A 5667-nucleotide genomic window follows, 5' to 3' on the forward strand; every position below is an offset into this window, starting at 1 on the left:
TGATGAGGAAAGAAGTGGCATGAGACCGAGGAAATGGAACCGATATTCGTCGGATGTGCTCCAAGAGTTGGAGTATGACGGCTCCCAGGACTTCGATTCACACTGAGGATCACTCAAGCCACTTCCCTGGGACCAAGGCTTTGGGGGCTCTGCCCATACACCTCAGCCTCTAGGCTGCTGCCGCTGCCCCTGCCATCGAGTCTTATCAATTACCTTGGGAGGGGAATGGAGAAGAAGAAAGCATGTGTGGATGTTCGGCCCTCACGTGCAATTCTGGCCTCTGCAGAATTGGAGGCTCCAGGGGAAAGGAATACATAAATACATTTTGATCGACGGAATTACCAAAAAAAAAATAAGGTAAATCATCTGAAATAAAAACAAGTTAAATATTGAAAAAATATTTTCATCAAAGATCAAATAAACAAAGAAATACACAAACAAGTGGGTAAAGAAAGAAATAGCTGCAAGAAGTCCGAGGTCCTTTGCCTCTAACGGCACTGGCGCCCACTGGTATCAGGAGACAATCCCTTTTCGCCTGACCCTGCCAGAAGCTCTTCTCCTTTCCCGAAACTTTCCTTCAGCCCGTATTGGAATCTCAACGATTTTCCCCTCCCAGGTGAAGAATTGACTTTCCATGGCAAATGCAGCGCATTCCTAATCTTCCATCCTGGTGAGAAAAGGGAGCCTTTTGAAGCTATTAAAGAAAGAAAAATTCGGCTAATGTGCTTCAGGTGGCAAGTTTGGTCCTTCCCAATTTGTGTCCTCTTGCTGAAGGGAAGTCCTGCTTCATGCTGCTGAGTGAGGCATTTCTGTGGAAGAGCCTAGTGCTAGAGAAGTCCACAATGCCAAAGCCTGGACTGACTGAGTACACCTGGTAGACGCAGGAAGAGAATGCGGACGTGTTCGGGAAGGTGGTTTCGTGAAACGAATCCGTGCTGCTATTCTCCTGCCATTTCCCATCCGTGGCCTTCCTTTGATCCCGCGTGCAGAGCTGGGAATCCTTTGACAGAAATGCCAAGGGAGCCGCGTGTGGACATCAACCGAGGAATTCCCGTGAATTGGATGCAGTGACTAGAGGGAAATCGTCTTGGAACACGGAAAGAAAGGAGAAGTCGAGGAGAATGTGGACAAGGTGCCCTTGCCAACACTCCAGGCCATGGCACCTACTTTGAAGAGGAGAGAGGACTCAGTGCTTCCAGAGCCCAGAGCTGGCTTCCCCTGCCTGGGCCCCCGTCCCCATCACAGGCCAGAAAGAAGAGCACAGGGGATTGCCCAGGGATAGAACTCTTGATTCTCAATCAGTCAATGCTCACCTCATCCTGCCTGCAGATGTCAAGAGCGTCCAGTATGGAAGTGTCCCTCAGGGCCTGCCTGACCACAAAGATGGATTGGACTGTGTTCTGGCTGAATTTCGGGCAACCAGACCCTCACCTCAGGCAAACAGCATTGGGAAGTACAGGTGAGAGATAAGGTCAAGTGCCACTTGGGCATGTGTCAAGATTCAGTCAGCAGAAGTGGGAACCTCCCTTTCTCTTCTGAAGATGGAAGGCTTCTGACAGCCTTGCCATCTGGAAATGGTTTCCTCCTCGGGAGGTCAGAAATAGGCTTGGCATCCAGCACGCCTTTTCCAGATGTGGACCTTTTTCCGCACTATGCAAAGGGACGCCCAAATGGAATGATGCCACAGACAGACTCCTTTCCTGCAGGGTCTTCTGGAAGTCAAGGAACAGGGACACATCCTGACTGACGTGCTTGTCCTCCCCCACATCCCTTCCGTCAAGGAAAGTCTTGCTCAGATGCTTCCATCCCGCTCTGGGAGAGTCCTTGACTTGGAACGTATTCCCTCGACCTGGCACAACTGGAGAAATGGTTTGACTCCAGCATCCTTTCCCATTTTTGTGTCCTGCTCCCGTTTGCCTGTCGGGGAAAGTCCATGGCCATCAGATCCAGTCCATATTTTGTGAAATCTTTGAACGCAAGGCAAAGGTTCATTGAGGTTTTAGACAAGGTCAAGATGCATTCAGAAACCTGCACTTTCCCACAGCCCAGGAATCCAATTCTGCCCGCCGCGGACGTGTGGCATTGCAGCTTAAGAAGTCCTGGGTTGATTGAGGCCTGGCGTTGCCATCCAAAGGATAGCGAGGCGCTGACAAGGGCGCGACTCGCCCACATGATCGTCTACGGGAAAGAGCGAACGCGGTGCCATGTACGCCCACCCTTTGGATTCCCGGTCCAGTGGCGGAAGTCACCGAAGTGTGACCAAGAGTACATCTGCTTGACATCTTCCCCGAGCCATAACGATGGACACCCGGCAAGAAGGGGCCTTTCCTGAGCAAAAGGAGAGTAAGTCAACTCCAAGGACTGTGGTATTGGGGAAAGGGGAAGGAGGCAGTGAGAAGAGTCAAAATGACCTGTTAGGGTGGAGAGATGAGATGTAGGGAGGAGCCAGGTTGGCCCTGCCCACGCAGAGCTTCTGCTGCGATGGTGGGTGGAGTCAGGGGCGGGGCTATGCAGGGGAGGGCTCCTCCCAAGAACTCCCCAGCTCTGGGGCAGTATCAGTTGGTGGCAGAGCTCTAGCAGAAGGGCTAGCCTTCTCTGTTCTGTCCTGAGTGGGAGCTCTGGGAAGGAAGGAATCCGAATCCTAGGAAGATGGACTCAAGAGCCCTACTTGAAAATCTGAAGGCAGAGCTCACTTGCTCGATGTGCCTGGGCTACTGCCCTGACCCAGTGACTGTCCAATGTGGCCACAGCTTTTGGGCAGGGTGTCTTCTCCAGGGCAGGGAGGGGGCCTATGAAAGGGTGACTTGTCCGCACTGCCGAGGGCTTCGCCAAGTCTGCGATTTGGGGCCCAACGGGAACCTGCCAAATCTCGCCCTCACTAGTCCAGTGCTCAGACGTCATTTGCGCCACAGCATGGTGAGTCTCACTAGCTGTGGGGAAGACGGGCAAAAGAGAAGTTGTGTGAGGAACACCAGAGGGTCCTCACTGATTCCTCTTTATCACGCCCAGAACACAAGGATCACCAAGTGCTTCCCTTGGAAACAGCCCCTGGCAAGGGCAAGGCCAAGCTCCAGGAGGCTCGCCCTGCCTTAGCGACCAAAGGAGAGGAGTTGGAAAGGGCTTTGGGCCAAGTGACAGAAAGAGAGAGCCTCCTTCAGGAGGATGAGGACACTGAGATGCACTCCACTCTTTCTGAATGCGGGGAAATGCTCCAGAACCCAAAGGATGAAGAATAGCTCCCTTGGCAAAGACTGAAGGAGGAATCCAGAGCCAATCGTGTCAGGCTGAAGGAGAGCCAGGCCAAGATGCCCCAGGAGACACATGATGGGCCACCAATGGCTTTGGAAGTGGACGAGAAGAGTGCCAAGAGCAGGAAGGCGGGTGTGGCGCCCAAGTTGCCTTGGCTGAGATGGAATGGTGGCGCGGATACTGACGAGGAGCTGATGCGGGCGTGGAAAGGTACAGGGATCGGGGCGTCCCAGGAGGGGCGCAGGGGGCGGCGACGGGCTCCCTGCAGGACAACGTCTTGAAGCTGGCAGCCACGGGACGCTCCCGGGATGAGCCTGTTCCGAAGCATGTCAGAAAAGGCATGAGCAGAGAGAAGGCCACCAGAGCCCTGACTCCTTCTCTGGAAAGCCATCACGGCATCCGTGACGACCTCCTGACGGCAAAGCTGCTGACACATCACGAGGACCCCCGTGGCCTGCTCTCCAAACGCCGAGCCGCCTGTGCGCAAGGAGAAGCAGCCCTGCTAGCTGTGGCCGCTGCCGCCACGCCTCATACAGACGAGCCAGACTCTCAGGCTTCCACACGAACGTCACAGAGAGGAGGTACGTCATCATCTGCGCAACAATTCCAACTCTGTGATATCAGGCACGACCAGGTTGCTCAGAAACACACCCTCCCCATTCCTTCTCCCTGCCCCGAGGATTCTCAACCACAGGGGATCATCTCTAAATCATTAAGGGTCAGCCGTGAGCCACAGGCCATCTGCCAGGATGGAAAAGTAGCAGAGCACCTAGACAATGAAGAGGAAGACTATGTTTAGGCCCTGAAGGACCTGGACATGGCTGTTCCCAGATCGACTCAAGGCCAACTCTCGGGACAGCCCTAGAGTCAGAAGTGCGAGGCGGAAGCACATGATCCAGCACAGGAAATGGAAGAAGATCAGGATGATGAGGAAGATGAAAACAGTGAAAATCGCTGGCGTGATGACTCCCTAGAGCAGGAAGAAGGAAGCAGGGACACAGAGAGCAGCAGGGGATGTGATGGCGAATATGGCAGTTTTCCTGATGAGGAAAGAAGTGGCATGAGACCGAGGAAATGGAACCGATATTCCTCGGATGTGCTCCAAGAGTTGGAGTATGACGGCTCCCAGGACTTCGATTCACACTGAGGATCACTCAAGCCACTTCCCTGGGACCAAGGCTTTGGGGGCTCTGCCCATACACCTCAGCCTCTAGGCTGCTGCCGCTGCCCCTGCCATCGAGTCTTATCAATTACCTTGGGAGGGGAATGGAGAAGAAGAAAGCATGTGTGGATGTTCGGCCCTCACGTGCAATTCTGGCCTCTGCAGAATTGGAGGCTCCAGGGGAAAGGAATACATAAATACATTTTGATCGACGGAATTACCAAAAAAAAAATAAGGTAAATCATCTGAAATAAAAACAAGTTAAATATTGAAAAAATATTTTCATCAAAGATCAAATAAACAAAGAAATACACAAACAAGTGGGTAAAGAAAGAAATAGCTGCAAGAAGTCCGAGGTCCTTTGCCTCTAACGGCACTGGCGCCCACTGGTATCAGGAGACAATCCCTTTTCGCCTGACCCTGCCAGAAGCTCTTCTCCTTTCCCGAAACTTTCCTTCAGCCCGTATTGGAATCTCAACGATTTTCCCCTCCCAGGTGAAGAATTGACTTTCCATGGCAAATGCAGCGCATTCCTAATCTTCCATCCTGGTGAGAAAAGGGAGCCTTTTGAAGCTATTAAAGAAAGAAAAATTCGGCTAATGTGCTTCAGGTGGCAAGTTTGGTCCTTCCCAATTTGTGTCCTCTTGCTGAAGGGAAGTCCTGCTTCATGCTGCTGAGTGAGGCATTTCTGTGGAAGAGCCTAGTGCTAGAGAAGTCCACAATGCCAAAGCCTGGACTGACTGAGTACACCTGGTAGACGCAGGAAGAGAATGCGGACGTGTTCGGGAAGGTGGTTTCGTGAAACGAATCCGTGCTGCTATTCTCCTGCCATTTCCCATCCGTGGCCTTCCTTTGATCCCGCGTGCAGAGCTGGGAATCCTTTGACAGAAATGCCAAGGGAGCCGCGTGTGGACATCAACCGAGGAATTCCCGTGAATTGGATGCAGTGACTAGAGGGAAATCGTCTTGGAACACGGAAAGAAAGGAGAAGTCGAGGAGAATGTGGACAAGGTGCCCTTGCCAACACTCCAGGCCATGGCGCCTACTTTGAAGAGGAGAGAGGACTCAGTGCTTCCAGAGCCCAGAGCTGGCTTCCCCTGCCTGGGCCCCCGTCCCCATCACAGGCCAGAAAGAAGAGCGCAGGGGATTGCCCAGGGATAGAACTCTTGATTCTCAATCAGTCAATGCTCACCTCATCCTGCCTGCAGATGTCAAGAGCGTCCAGTATGGAAGTGTCCCTCAGGGCCTGCCTGACC

This window comes from Notamacropus eugenii, chromosome Y (assembly GCF_028372415.1).
Source record: "Notamacropus eugenii isolate mMacEug1 chromosome Y, mMacEug1.pri_v2, whole genome shotgun sequence".
Classification (NCBI taxonomy): Eukaryota; Metazoa; Chordata; class Mammalia; order Diprotodontia; family Macropodidae; genus Notamacropus; species Notamacropus eugenii.